The 26,651-nt window shown below is 37.5% G+C and overlaps 1 long non-coding RNA gene across 2 annotated transcripts in view; it reads right to left on the bottom strand.

Moving 5' to 3' along the window:
- Positions 1–12,474: 12,474 nt before the first annotated feature.
- LOC107321589 overlaps positions 12,475–26,651 on the bottom strand; it is a 35,500-nt gene continuing 21,323 nt past the window's right edge. Inside the window, exons 3-4 of one of the 2 annotated variants that reach the window (XR_001558604.1) lie at positions 18,948–19,150; positions 12,475–12,944 (exon numbers count right to left, since the gene is read on the bottom strand). This is a non-coding gene — a long non-coding RNA (uncharacterized LOC107321589). The remainder of the gene's footprint in view (positions 12,945–18,947; positions 19,151–26,651) is intronic. The other variant, XR_001558605.1, reaches the window with a different exon arrangement.

Raw genomic sequence — 26,651 nt, 5'->3', positions numbered from 1 at the left:
CAGGTGGAAGCAGAGAATTATCATTTGAGAAAACTAAAAGCGAATATAGACAAACTGTCTACCACTTAAAAATAAATAAATGTAAAATGTGCCTCAGAGGATGAGGTCAGACAAAAACATTACTTATGGTTCAATTTTCCCAAACTACTCTCTTTAGCTGTTTGTTATGTATCTGTACATGTAAAGTATTCTATGCATTGTGAGAGCACCCTGTACAGCCTGGAGGCTCTGCCTCCACAAATCATTTATCTAACATTGTACAGATGTGTCATTCAAACAATAGAATTGCAAATTAGGCTTGCCTATATTAGTAATTTTGCTGTAAGCAGTTCTTTGGACAGAGTTCTGCATGCAGCTGTCCCTATCAGCCTCTTTCTAGGTGACCCTGACCAAGTCTTTTTCCCAATTGCCACCCTAAGAAATGCAGCACCAACAGTGGCAGTCACTGAAATAATCTGAGCACTGTGCAATCGGTGATCCCATTCTGATGCCTTTTAATATCTGATTAATAACATTAATTAACTAATTAATCAGTAATATCTGATTAAAACAAACAAACAAATAAATAAATTGTCAGGTGTAGTATAAGCTGTTGGGAGGTAAAAGGATGAAGGGAAGACAGCTTTTCAAAGATAGGCTAAAACAATAACTTGTTTGGTTGGTGCTGATGTGTCCAAAGTGCCATGGGAAAGCAGACCACACATAACAGAGTTTTCTCATAACTTCTGCAGTACCTGTATTTTGATATAAAATACAAGACATTGATTTTCCTCTTTAAAACGTACTCTGCTTGCAGTGACTAGAGCACAAGTTTTCTGTCTTACATTTAAGGTCCATCTAAAGTTCCAACCCTTTCTTCATCGCTTCAAAGAAAATGACAGATGTTTTTACAAGCCCTCAGCAAGAGAATATCATCATTCAACTCCTGATAAAGTAGAAGCTTACACTTTAAAAATTACTTCTGAAAATTATTAATTTCTCAAAATTTCACAATATAGCATGCCAAGTTTTTTACAAGACAGGAACTTCTTTTCAAAGGGCTTACTATTTTGAACTTACAACTGAACATGTAATTGAACAAAGTAGTATAACAGTGGATGGTGTAAGTCTTTAAGAATCTATTTTAAAATAATTTTCAACTGACCATAATTAAAGTTCAAGTTCAGAAAGGAAGAAAGAAAACTTCATATTGGCTGGTCAGATGGACCATTACAGTTTTAAAAAGCAGCTTAGTTCAGCCTTAACTACAGATCGCTAAGTGGCATTTGTATGACAGATAGCTAGAAAAATCTCATCTGTCTTCCTCTACTACCAATTGAAGAGATGAAAATACCTCTTTTAAAACACCATTTCAAAGCACAAAATCCCTATTCAGATTTATTTTTAAAATTACCTCAAATTCCAAACTGCCCAGAACTATTTGTACATCTTTCAGAAGGTAATTCCTATTCAGTCATAAGAGAAGTGGACATCAGCAATGAATTTTATCATTTATTTCTTTAATAAAATGCATGCTGTACTGTACAGTAACTACCTGTGCACTTAAAACAAACCTGGGCAGGGTCAGGCAGGACTCATGGTCCCTAATAAGTTGACTGATCTGATCTACAATAGCCATGCACGGGTTTGTTGTATCTTCTTAAGCTTGGGAAGTTTTTTATTGCTACTTGGCAAAAGTGCTATGTAAAGCACTTGATAGAAGACACACTGAAAGGGTAAAAGGGCTGCAGTACATTACATCCTACAGACAGGAAATGACAGTGTCCTTTCACAGATGGTGCTACACTATTCCAGCCTTGAGGATGTGTAGGATGTCCATGGGTACGGTGACTTGGGGTTGACATAGGTAAGTGTGTGCCATCCTGTCCTGTGGGGAAGTTCAGTCTGATTGCACACCCACCACGAGTTCTCTGTTACCAACTCTCCTCTCCCCGTGCCTTCCAGAAGGCTTATTTCTTTGACACTCATAAAATTTACCATAAAATGGCAAGAATTACCTTAAATTACAGATGCATTATTTTCTCACCTATCTTAGTAGCCTTCTTGCAAAAAGCACTTTTGTAAATGTCATGATGCACTGGAATCAATCGTAGTACATACCCTTTAAATAAAACAACAAAGTAATTCCTGGGAGCCATGGTATTTCAAGACATCCAGGGTAAACACAAAATTTTATTGGTGCTTGGGTTTATTCTCAGGTGATCTGACAAGAAAGCAAAATGAGAAAAATCTGTGGTTGTAGCTGAGATAACTGGAAGGAGATTTTACTATGTATGTATTCTGGTCTCCTTGGAAAGAGGAGATAAAGCCGAGTGTGGTTTCCTAAAAAAGTGTGACCAGAGGATTATTTCCTGCTTAATAACACATAACTAAATGTATCTATGTTTCTCCATATGGAATATTATTTATGAATTGGGGAAAAAGGTAGAATTAATAGGAACATTAAAGATGTGCTGAAAACTTTCGTGATTAAATATTATCTGATTTCCCAATGTTCTTCCTCAGCATTTCCTGCAGCAGTTCGGCTATCCGTCAACCCGTTAACTGCTCCTTCTACAGAAACACAGATGTCAGGTTTATAAAAACCCAAATCAGAGCTGAAATTTGTACTTTACATTGATTTAAATCTCATTCAACAAGGTGATATCTTTTCTAAGGGACCAGCTGCTGCAGCCTTATCTCTTTTCATCACTCCCTTGGCTAGAAGGTATCATGCACTGTCGATGCTGAGGGTTTCTTCAGTACACCCATCCATCCATCACCTGCAGTACTAGGCAGAGGGGCCGCAGAGTGTGCGTGACTGTAGCATGCTATGCACTTGTTACGCCAAGAGTCCGTTTGTCAATAAAAGTCTACAGACCACTGTGGCAATTGAGCCATAGAGATATTTGTCATTTTACGCTCACTCACACACTGTGATTGAAAACACACAACAAACTGTAACACAGGGATACAGGAACCACTCGATCCTGAAGGCAAGGGGATTCAAAGGATTCAAAAAAGGCTTTTCCCTTTTCTTTCTCCCACCCGTATTCTGCCCCTTAGGTGCAACAAGTACCAAATAAACTCTTTTTAGGTTTTCTACTACAAGAAAACAGTTATATCACAGGGAGAGTTCCTCTCTGCTGGTAATCCTCCATATTCAGGGTTTTCTGTCACATCAAGTATATAAAAACCCAGACATGCTAGGAGAAGCTCACGTCTGCAAATCCAAAGCAGCTTTTCAGGCTCATCTTTAAGAGCATATTCTGAAATGGCATTTCACAGAAATCAAAGATGGGAGAATGAGTAATAGTCTAAGTTAGACAGGATTTCATTAAAATAAGTAAAACATTCCATGTACGTTCTTAAGGAGTTTTATGAAACATATGTCAAAACACCTCAGTGATAATTATGACTATTATTCCTCTTGGTAGACTGTAGCTTTTACTACTGTAAGCAAAGATTTCCAGAAACATACCTGCTGTTCCATGGCTCCAGACTCTCCAGCAGGCAAAGCACACAGAATGAATTTGAGACTCCAGCTATATGACACAGCTTGCTGCAGGGGAACACAAGAGGCCATGAGGGTGCTCTAGCAACAGAGAATGAGAAGACATGCAATGAGCAGAGAGGTGTCACGAGTACAAGTGTCATCGATTAACAAGTGCTACAAAAAAAAAAAAAAAAAAAAAAAAAGACTGGGTAGCAGTTCCAGAAAAAAGCTGTGGGAAAACAGGGTAACCTCACTTTCAGTCAGCCAAGGGGATAAGATAGCAGAGAGAAGAGGGATATCTGATTTACAAAACCAATTCTATATATTTATTTAAAGATTAGTCAGATAACTCACACAATTTTAAAGGTTTATATTGTTCTATATGAAAGTTTAGATTGGTTTATGTCCCGAAGTAGCTAGCTGTGTTTGCTGAGCTATCTTGATCATACAGAACTTTTCAATGGATTTAATCTTTACGTGCCCCTAGAGAGAACTTCTCTTTTAAAGACAACCCAGTGATATCCTGTGAAGACCATATACTTCTCTGGGGAGCCCAGTTGCTTCAGAATATGAATTAGAAATGTAAAGCAATCTTTATCCTATCCTATAGGTCAGAATCAGACACTGCTAAAAGAATCTAAGACCAAGATATTTTTCACAGAGAACCTCAAATAGCTGTGCCTGGCACTGAGTATTCCTGCCTCATCTGCAACAGATGAGTGATCTTCGCAATGCCACAAAGGGACTGAAATCCTGGCATAAAAGTACCATGGGACTAGCTCTCCTCAATCATATCTCTCTCTAACACATCCACAAGGACATCAGCAGCAACTGTGCTAGAATAAATGCAGTTTTCACAGAGGATGAAGATTGTCAATGTTGTCAAGTTACTGCAAACATTTCACAGAATCACAGAGGCTGGACGGACCTCTGGAGATCATAGAGTCCAACCCCTTGCTAAAGAGGGTATCTTACAGTAAGTTACACAGCAAAGCATAGAAGAGAAGAATGATGTTTTCTTGCAAAAGACTTTAGTTCTCATTTCATGAAGAATATCGGCTCCGTTGCAAGTCTGTTAGGCAGAGCCAATATAAATTTAAATGTGGGGAATCAGTATACAAAGAAAGTTAACAGTAGAATTTAAAAACCTAACTTCCATCACAAAAAAGATTTTGTTGACTCATTGCAACAAGTAGAACTTGCAGAATCAGAGAACAGTGAAACTTTAAAGGTACATAAAACAACTACATCTAGGTTTAAAAGATGTTTTGCAACATCTTTTCATGTTCTACATCATAAACTCTGAAAAAAAATTTTTTTACCTGCCTCAGGTTAAAGCTCACTACTTGTCTATGCAGCACATCATCAATACCAAATAAACTAGTTAATACATATATATCTAGTATGAGAAAACTTTAGTGAAGTGCCTAAAACATCAAAAGTAAATTATTTGTGTTGTTGAAAGATGTCATTACATGTTACATGAGCCTTTTATTTGTTACTGAGTTCACAGCAACACCAACAGCCAAGATGGAAGCACTACCTTGGTCCCTTACCAATACATCATGACAAATAATGAAAGTGCAAATACTATTAATTCAATTGTACAGCTCATTATGATGAAAAATTTATTTGCAGATACCTCCTTGATTAATGCCTAATGCCTGGTTAATCTTAAGCATATCCAATAGGAAAGAAACTAAAGTCAATGAGAGGTACCCAACACCAGAGTGAACACAATTTATCACTCCAGTGAATAGTCTATGGCATTGTTCACTGTGCATACAAACATACATAAACACTTCCACAACCTCCCTAGAATAATGAAGTACCTAGTAAATGCACAAAAGGCCAGAAAACTCACGAGGCATATAGTATAGGTATTTGCATAAAGAGTAGACAAAGACAACTGTGAGAAAGAGAGAAGACATGCCTGCACAAAAGAAATCTGGTCTGCTCTCTTCTGCATTACTTAGTGGCATTTTAGAACAAGTTGTCAAAATTGTCAGTGCTTTCTGCTTCGATGCACTTACTCAATTTCCTCAAATGTTTGGAGTTGCATTTCAGCTGGGTAGATTTTCTCCATACCAGAGCTTAGGAATGTTTTGGATTTTATTTTTTTTAAATTATTTTTATTTTTTGTCACAATTGTTGCTATCTTAGTTTTCTACAGTACCTCTTCTGAAGAATTATAAAAATGTGAGAAATAAAATTGAGGTACTTTGTACTCTGCACTAGCCTGCATTATAACAAGCCCAGTCCTTCAAAATATTTATGTGTATTTAGCCAGGCTTGAATCTAGGAGCAGTTTTTAATGTGAGTGGCTTATATGTAATAAATGATTAAATATTGGATCAAACCACTGCATCATCCAACCCAGAAGCAATTAGAAGAGGTCACGTGGAAAGACATCATGACCCTCATCACTGTCTGCAGTCCCTTCCATTTGTACTACACCAGCAGCCATAAAGAGTGCTTCGAGGATGATGGGGTCTCTTCCATCCAGTATCTCTAAATGGGCCTCTTGACCATGGATTTCTCTGATACCTTTTTGAATCTGCTGATACTGTGGGTGTCCACAACTTCCAGTGGCAATGAGTTCTCTAAGTGCATTATAATATAGGTAGAGCTACCAGTATTTATTCTGTGATCTTTTTCCTCAGCCATAAAAGCCCATACCAAACTCAGCACAAGGCATGATGCAGAGTACTTTCCGTAAATGTCTTACATTTCTGTGCAGTGAAATGTATGCCACAATTTTGACCACTCCTTTGGATATATGAAACCTTTATGTTATTCCTTGTTATCAGCATGATATTTGACTAGCTGAAGCAGTTTAGTATCATCTGCAGACTTGGAGGTTTCACTATTTACCATTCCTCTATGTGTTAATAATGAAAGTATAAACAAAAGTGGTCCCTGTACAAATATCTAAGAGAACTCTCTGCTGACTGACCTGTGCCAAAAATACTGCATTAAACCCTACTCTTAGATACTCCTAGATATCCTCCATTGGTCAGACCATAAAATACCACTCCTACAGTTGTGCTCACTTAATTTCTTTAGGAACTTTTGGTACAAAATTTCATCAAAGATTTTGAAAACCCAGTGCATGATTTTCAGTAGTCCATCACACACACTGTCATATTAATATAACCTCAGTGAGCTGGTGGAATTTTTTATCTTCATAGGAGCATCTTTCCCAGGAAATAATGTTTATCTGTGTGGTCAGTGACTTCATTGATAATAGATTGTATCATCTTGTCAGTGACAAAGAGAAGTCAGACTTACTAGGATGTAGCTCCCAGGATCCTCTCTACAGTCCTCTCAATTTGGCAGAGTCCATTCATCCTCTGGCACTATGGTTAAAGACATAGTAAGTAATGTGCTTAAAAAGATTAGCCACTGCTTTAGCTGATTAAGGCCAGATTACTTGGCATGATATGCAGTGGAGCCATAGGCTTCCAAACAGTTGCGAGATTTTTTCACTTTGCAGCAAATATTAAAAAATGTATTAACACCATTCTTCTTGAAAGTGAACACCTCGGAAATTCTCTTCTGTTGTTGTGCAGGTGCACAAACAGCCTCCGAGATCCAAATCTAATCCCTGAAAGTTATCTAGAGCTGTGTGCATGGAAAAAACTCTCCTGCCAAAAGAGTCATGAAAAAATTTTGATGACATAACTTCAGTTCTATAGTGTTTACATTATTCACAGCTATTACTTTAGCAGAATTTCTCTGCAATACGTACCTTAAACACAGATCACAATGAGCTCTGGGAGAAGATGCAATTTTCTATGTAAAATGGAAGCATGGTCCAATGTATTGACATCCATCAAAGCACTAGCAACTACTGCCAGCAACAGCATGTGCCAGTGATTTCATTTCTCTTTTGTAATCCAAAGGGCAACTCACACCATCACACCAGTCTCTCATCAGACTCATGGCCAACGTTACTCCTTTCCAAACAATCCTGCCAGAGACCCAAAGGTATCTGAGATGGCAGCTGGCATGATGGCCGGAAAAAAAAAGCAAACAATACAATCACAAACGATATCTTTTAAATAAATTCTCCCAAATAAATTATCCAAAAGAATGAGTAGTGTAAATCATTGAAATCCCCAAGCTTCCTCTCCCCAGGTTTGCCCTCTGGAGGCTCAGTTCCCTGCTGAAGGGCAGGAAAGAGGATGTGGAGGAAGTTGAGACAGTGCTGGTAGCACAGTGAAGGGGGTTCTAATGAGCAAGTGCCATGAGTAATGAAGAATCATGCTGGTCACCAGGGGAGGGAAGAGGAGGGTTGACATTGCAGATATTGCCAGGATAGTCACAGCCAACCCAGCAGATCACCTTCATTTGGAAGAGATTATTTGCAAGTACACCAATGGTGACAGAGATATACAACTGAAAAATATTTATAAGGTTTTCTGGAGGAAAAAAGCAAGCCAAACACTACTTCAGTAAACCAATCCATTAGTAAAATTAGTCCATAATATTGAGACATTTTTATCCTTAAGTACTCAAAATGAAGGAGGTGATAAGAACGCTAACTAGACAAATCATGAATGAAATTAATGAAATAAACTGAAAATAAGGAAGAGATTTTCCATTTTTCTATTTCAAATGTAAGAAGGGGAAGCCTGGACTACTCCTGCGTTGCGTCCTATCCTAGACCTCTAGTGTCCCTCGATGATACGGTTTGCGTGTATTGGGTATCATTTTGACACTGATGCACTTTGGATCGCATTTGGTTATGGCTCTTCCACCCCCCCCGATAATGGTGCTATATAGTGAATGCTTGCCGGACATATTTTTACCAATTTTCACTTCCTCTATATTTCCCAGAAAACCAGGAAGTTCACCACAATTTTTTTAAAAAACATTTTCTTAAAAACTAAATTACATATAAACTACTGCACAAATACCCTCAAGTCATACAAATGTTTACACGTAGTAGTTCTAGAAGTTTGCAGCTTTACAAGAGCACAGTACATATTTTGTAAAATGAAGCTGACACACCAGCTACAAACTACACTAGCATTGCTAGAACAGGAAAGGAAACTTTGAAAGCTCAATTTGATATTGTTTTAAAGTAAAGACTTTTTACTGAAAATACAAACTTTGGAACCAGAACTGGACTGGGAAATGTGCTTTTTTCTTCATTGAGAATATTTAGGAACAATAAACATAAAGAATAGAACACAAGCAGGAAAAAAACAAAAACAAAAACAAAAACCAAAAAACAACAAGCCTATCTTCAGAGAGAGAAAAAATCTCACACAAGATTTTGTAGCGTCTAATCAATCAATAATCTCATTAAATTCTCAAGCCTATGAACTGCTTGTATAGCAAAAATCTAAGTGCTGAAAACTGAATGGGAATTTCAAGGCACAAAATACATTAAAAATACAGAGTGCTTTGGACGGACATTTGCAATAAAGTCAGCTCTTGCACTTTGAAAAGGCAGTGCATATGCCATGACTTCCATTTGTCAGAAATTTTAATACTTTAAAAGGAGAAGTTATTTAGTTGGTCCTGGACTTGACTGCATAGATTTTGGCCAGAAAAGCAGAAGCAACTCTGTTTAAAAGTAGCCACTTAATATATTTTATGCTCTTGGATTTTTAAAGACCTATGAGAGACCCAAAGGGTTAGAGAGCTTTATTCTATAGATTCTCTGACTACTTCAAAGTTAGAGAAGCTGACCTCTTAAAAATAAGTGGTGGCTGACCCAATGTTTCAATAAAATAGTGAAGTGCCTGTAGCATCTGTTCCTTCAAGGGTATGTAATATTTGATGCTTGCAAGTCATTTTGTGGAAGTGGCCACTGGTTCTCTGCCATCTGTCAGAGATGCGCCAGAAGCTCTACAGAAAAGAAAGTTTAGCAATAACTGAAGAACGAATCTTGTTTGGATTGGTTTGCAGATTCTTTCCAGAACATTACAGTGCTGAAAATAGTTTCTTGTCTGCCCTCCAGTTCATAAGGCCAGATTATATGAACTCTTTGCAATAAAAGGCAGGAGAACCCCTAAGGATATTAGTTCGCTGGGAAATAACAGTACAGTAGAAAGAAGCTGTTAGAGTGAAAGATGTTGAGCTTGAAAGGAGAGAAATGAAAGAAAAAAGAATGAAATATTTTCAGAAACCAACTTTAGTGCCAAGAAGAGGATGAAAAAAGAAAAGGAAAGAAAACCTAAAGGTACTCAGTGACCTTTACTTTTAACATGGAAAATAAATGTTTCCTTTTATAGTTTCTTGTTAAAATAAGACCAGTAAGAGATTGTGAATCTTTATACAAATCTTTTTGTTTCCCTTTCATAAACCATTTCATGTTTACACAAATTTTCATAATGTAAATGCATACGAACCTGAGTTTACCCTTAAAATGGAAGGGCATCTGCAACAATGTAAACGCACACAGAAAGACATTTATGTTTGAGTAAGAAAGAATATTTTTAATTTAAAAAATTGTTTTGAAATTGAAATGATATTTCCTAACAGCTTAATAAGTAAATCAAAACAGAAAACAGAATACCCCCACAAACATATATATGCACAGCTGTAATCACTATTTTTTAGCAGATACTGCGCCTTTGATCTCCCCTCACCCTCTTCCATCTTCTAGACAGTACGAGCCCAAAGGAATTGTTGTGTACAAGATACTTTTCCATCCCACACAGGCCACGGTCTGCCTGCCACTGCAGCAATGTCATATGGAAAACACAATTAAGTCCTGCAACAATGTCCTCCAGAAAGCAAGGAAGACAATAACTACAGACTTATCTGATGTCTGAAATAGATCCCTAACTTCCCTGAAGTACATAAGCACTGCTTAAAAAGAGGAGAATATGACACAACACTTGCCTGGCAGCTGTTAATAGGAAGTTGTCTTTCTGTGTCCATCCTGAGGAGGCTGTTAAGACCCTCGTGTTTCTTGAGTTCTTTTTAATGGAAGACTTCACAGAGGTACCTGAGTGAGCAGTTGTTTGGGATACAGTTCAGAGGTAACAATTTTCAGAATATCTGAATATTTTTCTATTTTCCTCATAGTTTACTGATTTGGCAAGCACATATCAAAGCCCAAACTATCGTATTGACATATTAGTCTGGTATCTTCAATCTTCTTGATGCTGGTGGCCTGGAATCTACGAGACAGCTCTGATATCATGACATACTGAAGTCTTTCCATGAAAAAAAAAACCTTCTGGTTTCTGGAAATGGTTATTTTCTGCAACCTGCTTTGCAGTGACTGAAGTCTTCTTTTGCAGATGGCTTAGATGCCCTTCAGCATAGCTCCAGCATTTAAACTTGGATGAATTACAGTGTTTCTTATGTCTGCCATTCTGATGGCTACTGCACTAATACAGCACTCTTAGGTAGTCAGTGAGTCAATAAAGCAGAAATTGGCTTCTTGTCTTATGATTTCAAGTATTCAAGTCTGCATCTGGCATTTTTAGGTAGTTTAAGTCTCCATGGTGAGTGTTTCTGTTTCTTAAATGGTTCTCCTCTGGTCAGATAAAACAGCCAGTCCAAGTTTCTCTTGGCTTCAAGATCAGGCCCATCAGGTAGTTCAGTTCTGGGTAGTTGTTCTTTTCAGAGCATCCTCTGGACAGTTTAGCTTTCTTGGGAAAATAAATAGATGACCAAGTGATACTAAAAGTACTTAAGGAGCTGAAGTTTTGTTTCATAGTGATTCTATTTACCTCATGTCCTGTACTTCGGTGTTCATTCTTAGTCTGGAGAGCAGAAGGGAGGTGGGGAAATGCAGACCGCTGCCTTCCCTCCTTGCAGCTAGAAGCAGTCCCCATCCACATCTCTTGCTGAGGAAGGCAACCAGGCAGGATGTGTGTTTGTCTGCTGAAGCAGAGAAGGGTGATTTTTGTCTGCCCAAAGTGACAGTTTCCCACTATAAAATATCAAAGAGATGCACATATTTTAAAGGTATCTCTGAAACTTCGCTGTGTCATTGGCTTATGAAGCATTTTGACGTGCTCAACTCCCTTTCAGTTTTAAGTTCAGGTTGTGAGCTTGGATTTCATCAGGATTTCAGTAGCAGAGAAGAAAACCTAACAAGATATTTCTGTACCTTGAAGTCCATGCTGTACAAAGGGAATCCACATGATATGCCAGAGAATATTACCTCTTTTATTCTCTTTTCACGTTGGATACAATGGAGCTTTATCAGTGAAGTCATACTAGCAATAACTTCTAATACATACACGCTGCATAGCAGCTAAGGGAAGAAAGAAAACAATTTTTATGATGAATACAAGAACCTTTGCACAGTGTGTTTCTGGAGGAGCTATTGTTAGAATAGGCAGTTGCTGTCTCTTACATCTCCTGCTTTTTGATACACAGGTATTCATTGCTATCTCAAATTGGGTGTTTCGATTTACAGATTACACAGCACACTGAAGCATGTTCATAATCTGTCAAATTTATAGCCTGCTGCCCGCTGTTTCCTTGATCAGACCCTGTTCCTCTGCCTCTCAAGAGAAGCTCAGGGGAAAGGAAGTCAGGACACAGAAAAAGCTGACAAGGAACCATTAGGACAGAGGAAAAAACAAACCCAGGTGAAAGGCTAAAGATAAGGAAAAGCAGCTTTTTCTGTTGTGCCTTCCTGTCATGTTTCGTGAGAGAAAAGACATAACGTGTGGCCATTTGGACTGGCTTCTCATTTGTTAGGCACATTTTCCATTGATGCCCTGACTTTGGCCTTCTCAGATCTGCTTACTGCTGACACCATGGCAAAGCCTACCCAGGACACTGACCAGAAGGGGAGCCTGACACAGCACATTCATGTATCATGGAAAGAGGAAGCAGAAAGGAGAAATAATCTCCAGCTGAGAGTTGAAACAACAAAACAGCAAACAAGAAAGGCCAGGGCTGCCTGCTGAGCCTGCTTGGAGGGGTGGCCCAGGCATTCAAGGTGCTAGAAGGATGTCCTCTTGGAACCTAGGCTCATATCAACCATCAGCAAATCATCTATGTTAATACCATAATATCAGCAAAGGGACAGAAACCAGTCCTCTATTTTTTTCCTCTTCACAATAATTTTCCCTTTACAATTTCTAAATGTACAGAGAGGGAACTGAATACATACACACACACTGACATGCACTGCTTCCCTGAATCTAAACAGTCTGAGAACCAAGGGGAAGTTCCTGCCCTGAAAGTAAAACAGAGGCAGTATAAACAAGGGAGTCTGCAGCTACTGCAGCAAGTAGAGCTGTATCTGTTATTTTAATGAAAACGTCAAGCTCCAGTTCTACACAACAGTGATATCAACAGAAAATCTCTTTTCTGTGTCACGCCAAGCAGGGCAGAGCTCATATCTTCATATCTTCTGTTCCAAATCATTGCCTGAAATCAGCCGGGTAGAGTAGATGCCTAATGCATGTATGCTCTCCAGTCTCCCAGGGCTTCAGCTAGGGGCAAACGTTCAGAAGATTTGCTTTATTTCTGCATTAACCTGGATAAAAAGAAAAAGGGAAGGAGGGAGGGAGAGAGGAAAGAAGGGAGAAAGGAAGGAAGACACATCAAAACCTTATACTCATCTGAAAATAGGTACTATTCTCCAACTGTCAGCCCCAGTGACTGGCCCGTGAGGTCAGTCATAAACCTTAATGTGTAGTGTTTACTACTATTGCAGTTCTAATCCACCTGCGCAATCCACCCACATGATTTCCACTTTCCTGGGCTCTGGTCCTATTTTCCTCATCTTGTTTATGGATATATTCCCCATCATCCCAACAGATTATTCTTCAAAATGTGCCCTAGGAGATATGGGTTTGGGTTACCAAAAAGAGAAAAGACAAAATCAAAAATAAAACAAACAACAACAACAAAAAATATAAAACCAAGCAAATGAAAAAGAAATAATGCAAGAGGAGAGATTGATCCTCCTAATGATATGGTGAGTTTCAGTTCCTTTAGCTTTGACTGGGTATCTATGGATAGACAAGATGAGAAACTTAATCTGGAACAGCACAGAATAACATTATGAAATTCAGTGATCATAAGATACTAGTTGTATCAGCAGTTGGTATCTCTGACCAAGGCAAATACATATGAATACATGTAGGTCACTCTGAAAGTAATGCCTCCTATTAATTTACATGGAAACAAGAGATACAAAGAGCACATTAACACTATTTGGTGGAGAAAATTCTCAGCTGCAAAACACTGTTTTTAGGATAGTCACCACCATTAGCTATGCATTTTTTGTCAAGAGCTTGCATGCCATACTTATCTTTCATGTAACTGTCACCACTGTTAAAATGAACCACCCACTGCCTCACTGTGTTCACTTCCACTGTTTGGTCTCCACTGACATTCAGCAAGTATTTATGATTGTCAGTGGATGCCATTTTTTCTATACAGAGGACTTCAATAACACCTCTTTTTTCACATGCACTTCCATGTCAGATGCCATTGCATCAGACTACCCCTCTGCTGCTATCTGTTGCATGGCAGCAAAATGTTGGGAGGGTTCAGCCTTTACTGCCATGCTACCAACATCTATTTCTGATGTCATGGCCAATAAAATAAAGTAAGAGGCATTATTTTCAGAGCAGATCTTGTATACTTAATCAGCATGCACATCCATGCACATATGAAGCACGGTTGTGACAGATGCAAAATATTTGTTAGTGTTTTATGAGCTAAGGGCAGAAGACCGTCACTTTCAAAGTACACGATGGGAAAAGAATGTTTAAACACAAAGAAATATGAAAGAGAAGGTTGATCATTTCATTTATGTACTTGCCAGTAGGTCCCTCATTCATCCAAAAAAATGTCACCAGTATCACTATTTGCAGATTTGAGGAGCTAATTGATGCAGCTGTGCCTGAACTCAATATTTTTGCTGGCAAAATAGAGCGATGTGCTGTGGAATTACAACAACCTAAAGGAGTTGCAGGTGTTCTGCAAAGAGATGCAGCATAAAACCAGGCTGAGCTCACAAGTACAAAAGCAGCCTCGTGTCAAAATGGGGAGAGACTGTATGTTTTGTGCATGCCTGGACAGCAGAAGCCTGTGAATCACAGAATGATTCCTGACCTGGAGGATTAGAAGGTGAACAGCTGGAGTATCAGTGCTGTATAACTTCAGGGTCTCCCATTCAAAGACACAATCTGCCCCATTATCAGGAAATCTCTGAGAGGATTTCATCCATTCTGCCTTTTGTCATGGAAGAAAATAACTTCAGCACCTACTATAACTGACTGCAAGATCGGTCAGCCTTAATTACATGTATACTTCAGCAAGGAGCATTTGAAAGACTTTGAAATCTTGTTTTCCACATTATTTATGTTAGTCTTGAATCAGGCAAAGTGGCAATTTTATTAACAAACCACTGTGGCGTTTAGTCCTTATGCCTGTACAATATTTAAAAAAAGTTATAAATAGCATATTGATGTAAAAAGGTTTTATGCAACATAATGATCTGGCTATTAACATTGGCCCAAAGCAGAAACTTCAATAGAGATAACATTTTCCCATCTCACAGAATATAAACAAAGATACTTGCCTCAAACTTTTATCCATCCTACTATCTCCTGCACTTTTTCTGACTTTTCACAAACTAAAGTGATGCCCTCTGAATAGTTAAACATCAATGAATCCAAATAATTGATTTTCCAAATAATCATGTTTTGCATGCACTTTTCAGAATGAATCTTTTTCTATGAATCTCAGAACACCTGAAACCGAGACCACAATGCCTACCTCTTTTTCTCATGTATCTATTCTATTGATTGTCTTTTGACATCAGTAAAGCTCCCAATCCAGGAAAAAGGATTTTGGAAATCCTCTTGGAGCACCAAAATATCACACAGAGATGTACTTTTTTTTTTAATTCACAGTGCTCAGCCTGAGATCCACAGGAAGGGGTTGCTGAGATTTGGCCAGACTGCATTGTTCATTTGTAGCACCTGCAGTTTCGCAAAGTGGTCCTTTGCTGCTACAAGACCTGAGCACGTAAACATAGAAAGCACAGGCTGTAAAGACAGGTTTTGAAATCCAGGTTAATCATATGTTTCACAATGTAGTGAAACATTTATATTCTCATCATTACTTCTGTACAGAAATAGCTTAAAATTAAAAGCCTATACTTGATGGTGTTTTGTGGGTTTTCTTTTTTCAGATTTGGAAAGAAAGCACTTCACTAATGATGTATCCAAGAAGAGATTCAAAGTACTGGAAGGAAAAAGGTAGTTTGTTTTTAGCAAACAAATAAACTTTGTGAGACACATGATTATTGCATTGTAAGTTACTACAACTACTTCGCACCAGCTGAAGAAAACAAAGAGCCTGAAAGACAGTCTTGCAAGGAAATCCGTGATCATAGCCTCAGCAATGTCTTCCCCTTTGTGAAAAGAAACAACAAAAAACAATGCTGTAAATTCAAGTAATTTGTCATTCACAAAGAGCAAGTGTTGTGATTCCTGTTTATGCTAAATGGAGAGTGCATGCACTGGAAGTTCTCAATATATTTTTACTGCACTGAAAAACAATGGGTACTTTTAAATTTCCTTGCCCATAACAGAAAAACTCAATGGTTTTTCAGACAAAGTACATACATAAACAAACAAAGAAAAACAACTAACACCACACAACCAACTGTATCCAATAAGTGAACTTAGCAACACTGCAGCAGAACTTGTTATGAGAAACTTTTACTTCCAAGGCATTGATACCACAGACAGGAAACAATTATATATAGCAAAGTGTGTGAGAAGTGTGCAAATTTACCAAAGGTTTATTATTTTGATTTCTGCAGCCCTATATGTTTAAAACTGTAAATCACACCTCACCTAAAATATTGAGTTTCAACCTCTAATTTTCCTTAACTAAAGCACTGCCTATGGTACAGGCACCAAAAGCCTTACAGCACCCACTATACTGGATTTACGCCTCTGCTCCTCTTCCAATTAATCTTCAAGTTCAGAACATTTGTAAATTAATCAGTTACTATGGAAACAATTACTATGGCTGTATGGGTGAAACGTGGCAATATTTATCAAAGTAGTACAGAGAATTCTATATCAAGGATTGGAAAAAGTAAGCACATAGGTAGGCAATTTGTGGCTGACCGTCTGTGTTTCTAAATATAGCTGTTCCACCAAAAAGTGAAAAGAAGCAATAGCAAATTCTCTGCTGTGGTACACTGCTCTGCCAGTTATCTTCTTTCACTACTGCATACAAGCATAATAAAATGAGAATAAAGAGACATTAAATATAGATCAGGTATTTATCAGGAGAGCACGTAAGTGACAGGAATTAATTTAGATGCACACTGAGTAGGTTGAGGAGGAAGTGAATAACGACAAACAGACTCTACCATTCAATCTGAAGCAGAAAAAGTCTTCTTCTATTGGAGTTATTATCACTTTCCATTTGCCAGGAGAAACTGTTGATTAGCATTATGGTCAAGTATATTGAGTAAAATTCTGATGGCCATACAAAGCATGCGTGATTGTGTACAGCAGTATAAAGGAACTAATAGAAAGACTTTGGCATTCCCCCCATTAATCATCCACACATTGGCATGCATTTTGTTTGTGCTTCACTTCAGAAATAAACTTGACAACTATTTTTTCCATTGAATTTTGAAACTTATTCCTGTTCCTAATTATCACATCTGTTTTCTGGAATAATATAATGGCTTTAGTTTACCATACACTGAATGTGTCTCTGGAGACAGGAAAAAAAATATCAAATCAGTAAGAACGTATTTTCTATATGCTGGTTACCAGAAACCATAGTGAGTCAAACACAGTTGTATTTTTCTACAGGTAAAACTCTACAGGACATCTTGTCACAGCTCTCAATTCAATGTTTCTTAGCTTCAATTTCTAAACTAACTTGTCCCTGAAATATCAAATATTTAAGCAGCAGAGGAAAACTGCAAATCAGTTCAAGGCTGAGTAGCATAATACTGAGCTTCACATTTATCTGATGCACAGAGAACATTTCTGTAGCATATTCTTGAAAAATAACAATAAAAAGGCAACAAGTTTCAAACAGAGATTTACCAGTGGGCAAAGTGCAGGTGACATCAACATATTTTTAAAGAAAAAAAAAGTATTAAGTGAAAGACTATGGCTCTTATATGAGCACACACTTTACATAGAAATTATACTCGAGGTAAATAAAAGTCTCTGTGAAGTTTAGATATAGAAATATCTACATTAAGGATGTTACTCCTTACAGTGATGGAGCACTGGAACAGGCTGCCCAGGGAGGTGGTGGAGTCTCCTTCTCTGGAGATATTCAAGACCCTCATGGATGCCTACCTGTGCAACATGGTGTAGGGAGCCTGCTTTGGCAGGGGGGTTGGACTCGATGATCTCTAGAGGTCCCTTCCAACCCCTACAATTCTGTGATTCTGTGATACTCATGTTAAGACATCCATGCATATACAGCAAAGGGGTATGTTTTGGAGAGGCAAAGATCAGAGCTGAAGGTGAAGGTCAAAATTATTAAAAATTATATACTTATTTTAGAAAAGTCAAGATCCAGTCAATTTTTTTTTTCTTTTTCTTTTTTTTCGCCTACCATTGTTTAAATTAGTTCAGGTAAACCAGTTTGATGTCTGTAGAAGCTTTTCATCAAAAAATAGCTATCACAGGGTACATCTATCTTTACTTCCTGTGCAGTTTTATTCCTTAAGGAAACACTTCTACACAGCTGTAAGGAACTCTGTATGTATAAAACACTACAGAAATCCAGAGCTCATCCATGTCATCATTCACAGAGACAGAGTGCACTGGCGACAAAATATTTGATAACTGGCTGAGTTGTTAACTATAATAAAATTGTTTGGAACAGAGAGGCTTGATGTTTTTATTAAGTTGGTTCTCACAAAACCATTACTGCAGCAGAGCTGTGACAGTTGCAATTTTTTCCAAATTAAGGCACTCTTGAGTGTAGAAACACCAAGGTACAGAGCAGTAGAAGAGCATCTGTTCTTGAAAGAAATGATTTATGAGTATAAATAAGAATGTGTGTGTGCGTGTTTGTATGTTGTGTATATGCACCGCATACAAACATAGACAACTACTCTCACTGAATTATTTTCACATGTGAAACATATGGCAATAGTGCAGATCAGCACACAAGCCCCTTCAGGAAATGCACATCGTATTGAGACAAGCAAAAATAGGATTAAGAGATTCCAAAACCCACCAATGGAGGTTTTTGTTGCTTGCTGTTTTTGTTTTTGCATATTTTGTATGCATGTGCATGTACTTCGCTTTGCTTTTTTCCTTCTTCTTTAAAATTTGCTCTGTCTGTTGTTAGAAACAGAAGACTCAAAAACCTACTCAAGTCTGAACAGATTCAGGAAAAACAGTCCAGCCTATTAACTAGTAAGTTACCCAACACTTGAAGAAAATCTATCACTTTTGGCTAATTATACGTTAGTAAAAACTTGCTACTTTGGCTAAAACTTTCCTGTAAATAAACTACATACCTCCACTTACTTCCTTTGTACCTCTCTCAAATGTAAATTCAATTGATCCAGTTGTATCCAGCAAGGTCTGTATGAGCAGGTACCTTCTCTTTGGCAGTGCTCCTCCTAAGAATGAGTCAGAGCAGGTAAATGTGACCTTCCAGAGATGACCTCCATCTCAGGAGAACTCCTTTTTTTTTCCATTTCTTCTAAATGCCTGTAGACTGAATAAGAAATAAGACTTTGAAAACAAAACTACCACTACATGCACAGTCTACAGCTTAGGTCTCCAAAGCTAGGGAAGCTGAGTATGTCTTTTTCTATCAGATGTAGCTGCAAACTCCTCAGGTTTCTGCAGGGTCTAAACTGTAGACTGGATACATTATAATTCTTCTGTCAAAAAACTCAGGTGAAGTGTCCAGAGAAAAAGGTCGCCTTCTCCCCATCCAGAAGACTACACTATAAGGAGGTATGACTACCTACATTCATAACACAGAGAAGAGGATAAAATATTGCATTGCTGTCTTTTGAGCATCTTTAGCCCAAAGGTAACAGGGAAGCAAAACAGTATGTACTTCAGTACAGTCAAGGGCTACAGGAAAACATGGTCAGTCTAAGGCTCAGGCTGAAATACATACATTACACAACAGTCAAATACTGGCATTTCTAATTGATTCAATCCCCTCTATTGCTATTTGATAATATTCTTCTCTAATAGCATGTGAGCAAATGAGTGGAACGCAGACATATGGATGATTATTACTGCTTCAGATGCAGTAATCCATTACAGTGAGCATTTCTCTAGTTCAGAAGCAGTACCCATTGAAATCAGCTGACTGCTGTGAATAGAGAAAGCTACTTCACAAATAGCATCTCATAAAGAGATACTAGCCTTTAGAAAACATAATACCACCAAATATCCTAATAATATAGTGGATTTACTGTGTTACTTGTGTAGACATTCCACTTCAAACATATGTAGTCATTTAAATGAAATTCTGGAAAGCAGATTTGCATATGTGTGAGCCTACGTAGATGTGAGCAGCTACAAACCAAACCATACAACATACTTCACAATAATGAAACAAATGAGGTTATATTCCTAATCAAAACAATGAAGGCTGCAAATGTACAAACTCCACTGAAATAATCACGCTCACAAAGCACACTTGTCTGTCCTCTAGAGGCTGCTCCTATTAAGAGGGAGGTAAAAGAAGCTGTTACTTTTTTTTTCTTAGTTTAGATACACATTTTCTGAAAACAACTTGCTTTAGCAATGGCCCTGGATAAAGGCAACTGTGCCTAATATTGTTGAAGCCAATTAGCTACATGTGTTAATTAACCAGCAGAAAAAAAAGACAACTGATAAGTTTATTATGAAGGGGAAATCATGAGCTAGCTCATGAATCTGAAACAACAATGATAACGTTAGATAGTTTACTAAGAGAACAATATACTCAGCCCTCTTAGGGGAATCTGCAGAAAGCTGCAGTCAGAACTTATCAGCCATCCCCATCAATTCTTATTCCATTTTTTAGATGAATGGTATATACTGAAGAAAAAAAAATAGAGGGAGAAATAAACCCCAAAGAATCTTATGCATGCATTCCCAGTATTCCATGCACCAGCATGTACATTTTGATGGAAATAATCAGATCTCAAAGGTTTTTTTAGTGAATATTAACATGGCAATTTATAGAACTTAGAGCTTGAAGAGTTCCCATTTTCCCTTCAGTGCTGGAAAACTAGGTCAGGCTGTATTTCCAATGTCACCTCCTTTCTTGTGGAATGACATGCAAAGCCTGATCCAGAGAAGAAGATGAATTCATGAAGTACCAAAGTACAAATCACACCAGGCATTAAATAATTAGCAGGTTTTTGGACATAAGCCATTCCATACTCAACTGTTAGGCAAAATGTTTAACATTTCCCATGGCAAAAGCAGAGCTCTTTCTTTCCAAAGGATTTTTTTTTTTTTAATTTTTGTCTCAAAAAAAAAAAAAGAAAAAAAAAGAAAAAGAAGAAAAAGTGTTAGAAAATATCCCTTTTGGATATAAAGATGACTAAGGCTGCCTTTGAAAATTTCTAAATGTAAAAGATGCTTGATTTTAATCTCTTCTAGAGGCTTTTATCATTAAAATTATTTGCTGAAGTCTGTTACAAATAAAAATCAACTGTAGGATCAGGATCTGATATTTTAAATCCAGTTCCTTGCTTTTTGGCACTCAACTCTAATAAACTTCTTTGTTGAAAGAAAAATAAAAAATGTTTAATTGAAGAAAAACAAACAAACAAACAAACTGGGGGAAATCTTGTTTTTCCTGAATTTGGTTTTTATTAGGCTAAGGTCCAAAAAAAGTATGACCTGCTTTTTAAATTTTTTAATTTAAAAGAAAATAAAGGAGACATGTTATTCGGAACACTGCAAAAGCAGCTTCGAAATCACTGTAAATTTATCTACGTGATGATATAATATACAGTACACTTTAGATAAAGCAACACATTAATGGTAGCCGTAGGGGAAATTCATATTAAACTGAAATATGCTGGTAAATTAATTTATCTTAAAATTTGTCCCTAAGACTTTTCATGAGTGTAAATATGCTTCTAAAAAACTACATCTGGATAAAAGCTGTACTGTTGGAGGCATCTGCACCATCTGTCTTTGTGTTACTTTTCCATTAAATATCTATTGGCTGCAAAATTTTTCATAATCAGAGAGAAAAAGAAAAAAAAAAAAAAAAAAAAGAGCTGTTAGCCTGTCTCAAAGAGCTGTAACAGGTTTAATATTAAGGAACATGTTCAGAATTATTCTTTTCTTCACAAATGTTTGTATGCCTGCATTTTAACCCTCTTTTATCTGACTCTGAATATTTTCTAGTTTGTGCCCACACCTGCAACAAATTTGGCACATAATGTTCACAGCTTTGTATAAGACTCAAGTGCCTTATATTCACACTGATGGAGGATATGATTGTGTGCAGATGCTTATTTTCATTTTCCAACTGATTTTTCCTTCCTTCTATTCAGACCTTTTTTTTGCTGTTTAAAGTAAAGGAGGGGTTGAGAGGTGAAATAAACTCACAAGCATGGGGTTTGGGAAGGAATTACATTGCCTGTATGTGAAATAAACATTCACAAAGACAGTAATTTACTGTTCACAAAGCAGACACAATTGCCTCGTCCTATTTACATACCTAGGGAGGCTCTGTGCCTGTCACTGACTTAGGAACCAGTCATCTGAGCAGCTGACAGAGCTTGGATTTCAATACCATGCTGGTGCAGGGGTCTTCATGTCCCACCTTGCTGTTAATGAATAATTTTACTTTTGACTGTACATTTGTTTCATCAACGAGATAAACAATTTCTGAAATTCAGATGAACATGTATGGCTGTGCTGAGCACTGCTCACAGCAACAGCTGGCAGAGTTTGGGCAGGAAGCAGCCAAATCCATGTCCTGGTATTTGGCAACATTTCTGCATTGCACCTTCTTGTCACACTAACTTATGGAAATGTTGAGGGATTGAATATTATGAGTCTGGATTCAGAGCCAGAGATCTTACACTAGAAGACAAATTCAGAGACCACTGTGCCGAGAGACATGTTATGGCTCTGCATAACAGGTCCCATCTCAGCCCTTTACAAATGAGATGCGAATATTCCCATTATTCACTTTGCTGAGAACAAGACCAGGTCCTGAACAAGGAAACTGGGATATCCCAGAACTGTGGTTTTGTTTCTGATTCCTACTTTGATTCAGAGATTTAGATTAGTTACTTGAGCTCAAATTTCTACAGTGTCATTGTGATATCTTACATTTTCAGTTTCAGCCCGAAAGTGGATCACCAGATCTTCAGAAGCACCATGTGCTCCTAAGATGAAACAAAGACAGTCTGAAACAAAATCCAAGTCACTGAATACAAAGTAGGCAAACAACACAAACCAGTAGAATATAGTATTGGCCATTTCCCAATTGCAAAACAGCATCTATGTCTGAGATAAGATTATTATCAGATATGTACACAGACTATGGAGAGGCAGCTGTATCTTGCTTTAAGCATCCTTGAAATCTGTGGTCCAAGGAGAACAGGAGTAATATTATGGTATGCCTTGCTTCTTGCTTCACAAACATCCTTGTCTTCAGTATTGCTTGTTCTGCATTCTCAGCACGGCCCTGTTCAACTTTCAAGGAGGCCCATTACCTGGCCAGAGCAAGCAAAAAAAATTGATGCCATACTCAGGGATTTGAAGATCTCTTGGAAGTTCATCAGCACTTCTCTATTTTGACTGCAATTTTTTTTAAAGTACTCATGCAGTAAATTTAGGTGAAGATTTTATCTCAAATATTATGTCTGTGCAGCTTCCTGTTAAGATGTGAAAATTTTATTCAGGCCAGAACTTGACCAGCACAGAGTTCAAATTTAAAAGGAAAAACTAACCAAGGTCATGGAATTCAAAGCAAGTCTGCAAAGGCAGTTGCAAGTGAATCAGTAGATGTGAAGGTGATGGATGGCATCTATAGGTACCTGTCCTCTTTTTACTCTTAGAAGAATAAGTTTATATCACAGTTGTCAAAGACGAAGCCTTAGTTTAAGGAGTTCATGCTAATCAGGCTATGAGTGACATTCTCCTACTGCCTTCTCCAGTCACGAAAGTATAGAAACTGCACATGAATCTAAGACGCTACCAAGGAATGACAAATGAAGAGAAATACAAACTGCTCTATTTGGGTCTTGTTTCTTGTTTGATTATTTTTACTGCCAACTATCCTATAATAGCTAATTCCATGCTTTTCGTTAAACAATAACAGGTCACCTGTTTGCCACAAGTCCACTGAGACATGCTGCCATGTTCGCATGGCACATTGCAGGAGATCTCTACTGTGTCCACTCTCCTCCTCCTCCCTCCCCAACTCTTGAACCTACCCAGCATGCTTATTTTGGTTTGCACATTGACATGGGATGAATTAGGAATAAGTCAGCATAAATACTTTAGGGTCCATATGAGCTTTCAAATTCAAATTGTTCAAATGTTTCCATTTGACTTCTATAACTCAAAGATATCACTTAGGAACCATATATCCAAGCTTATGAAGGTGCTCTGATTTTTTTTGAGATGATATTTCTACTTGCTTCTGAGTTGGAAATTCCTAAAACTTTGGTTTGGAGAAGAGATTTTAGTTGTTGTTGTCTTGCTTTAAATACAGATTTAGAAAAAAAAGCCACACTGTTTCTGAACTAAATGATTTCTGAACTGATGAGAAGTGAACATGCACAGGGAAATACACACATCTGGAAAACACAGGAAATGCAATTCACGTGCTCTGAGTAGATGGTTCAAGTTACTTTTCCCAAATAATTCTTCACCTGCCTACTGCAACTCAGATATTTGCCAATTGCAACATCCAACCTAAACATTTAATGCACTTACAATAGTAACATAAATCTTTTCAGATGGTAAATAAGCACGTATATTTTCAATTTGCTGTGTATACTAAGAAAGGATCTCTGGTTTCTATAAAATGCAAACAAAGGAAAACAACATTTACCTGTCTTGCCGGAAAACAAATTTATATATTCAGTTCATTGTTTATGCTCCTTGTCTTCTACAATAAATGGACTTGACTTTGAACAATCTCTGTGCAAAAGATAAGTTTTCAATTTGTGAATTTTCTATACCATTCTGTTGCCTATGGTTTCCTACATCCTTAGGGAACATAGCTATATCTATTAAAATTTCAGTTTGAAGCACTATGTTGCAAACATTTGGACTCATACATACAGTTGGCAATTTCCAGACACAGCTCATGTTTTTCAGAAAATGAAAAAATAAATTTCTGTACCAGTTAAAATACTTGCATTCAAATTTTTCATCAGCTTATACATACAGTATTTCAGGAAGAAATACTGTAGACAAGTGACACTTCAACACCCTACATTGCTCCCAAATCCCAAGCCACACATCAGGGAGAATTCTGTTTGCCTTTAATAAGAATGGAATCTTTTAGTTCTCTGTTAGAAATGTCAAACAACTAGAAATTACTCCCAGAAACCAATGTGTATTTGAGAATAAATCAACAGTTTGTGACCGAAGCAAAAATTTCACTCAACAGAGCTATACTCTACACAGTGATGGGAACCCAAATACATCCAGAGCTCCTCATCTGTGTGACCCATTTGTGTGTCCATTTCTTAGAAAAGGGCACTGATCCTTTTTAAGGGTGTTTTAATGTCTATGCTGCAGCAACAGTTGTTAAGATAACTTGGATTTGAATTGCTGCATCTTCAGATTTATCTGGCCCTATGGTCAATGAACACTAAGAGAAAATCAAGTCTTCCAGTCCATCTCTGCTGCTGTAGCCTTCCCTTCCCAAAGAGTGAGGATTTCCCAGCCTTCAGAGCAGATCTATTATAATACCCTTAGCCCTATGACCCTTACTTATCTAAGTCTTTGCCTTTTCCAGGCCTGGAAATCAGCCTGGTCTTTTCTGTTTGTTCCCGTTTCACTTAAGGGACCAAGCTGAATCATGGAATCATCACATCTCTTAAGCTGGAAAAGACCTTTAAGACCATCATATCCAACCAACCTACCAAGTCAGGAACAGATGAAGTTACAAGAAATCAAAAGCAGATTTCTTCTTACTGTTCCAGATAAGCAGTATGTGGGAACTATAAGTCTCAGCATCTGCCCTTTGCAGGGTGAGCCAGCTGTAATGCTGGAAAATCCATACAGTTGGTCTTAGCCGTGCCTTCTGAATGCCAGACATGCTCATGGGTTTTGCAACCAAAGAAAACGAGAAGAATGAGAACTCAATTGTAGATTGAAATCCTTATTTCTTCTACGTCCCAGTTTCTCATTTTCACTAGCCTGCTGGTTTCTAAATCTGAACTCTGTTCAATAACAACTAACAACTTGATCCTAAATAACTGACTAGTAAAAGGCCCTTGATGAGAAGAATAAAGCTGCTTGAGAGAAAAAAAAAAAACCAAAGAACATACCTGCAAATTCCTTTCACATTATGCTTTGAAACAGTGCTATCTACTAGTTAAAGCTATATTTTATGAGATTATAACATCACTGTCTCTTTTTATGTAGTTTCCTGTAGTTGCCACCGATTAGTTGAATACTGAAACACTGGCAGATACAACCATGCATGATTCTTGGGAAGACACGGACATGGGTCTTCTTTGATAAATATTATTTAGGAACTCACAGAATCCAGCGGTTCAATATCTGCCAGCTATTCAACTCCACAAAGGAGGAAAAAACCTTAAGCCAACAAAAAAATCCACTGTTTCATCAAATACCTGGCTTAATCCTCTGTGTAAAGGAATGACAAAGCTGTGCATCTAGAAATAAATTATTTTGGATTTTGCTACTGATAACATATAATTTATATTTTTCATATATACATGCACAAGCAAACACATACATATATATACACTGAAATACTTACAAGCAGAGAAATTTTTAAATTGTACCTTCTTTCTTAGCAGGTACTCAGAAAGCTCAGGAAGTGTGATGACATTTATTTTAGCATGCAAAAATACTAGGACACATGTAGTCTTCATTCCTAACATTTGCTAAATACCTTTGCAAATCTAGCTTGGATCTCTGTGTTGGGAACTCTGGCTTGAAATCAATTATTGGATGCCAGCAGTGCTTGATTTTTTTCAAGATATAGCCTTTCTTTTGTTGTAATTTTAACACTGAACTGTGATTGT

The sequence above is a fragment of the Coturnix japonica genome, chromosome 1 (assembly GCF_001577835.2).
Source record: "Coturnix japonica isolate 7356 chromosome 1, Coturnix japonica 2.1, whole genome shotgun sequence".
Taxonomy (NCBI): Eukaryota; Metazoa; Chordata; class Aves; order Galliformes; family Phasianidae; genus Coturnix; species Coturnix japonica.
This window is presented reverse-complemented; position numbering and strand designations above follow the sequence as displayed.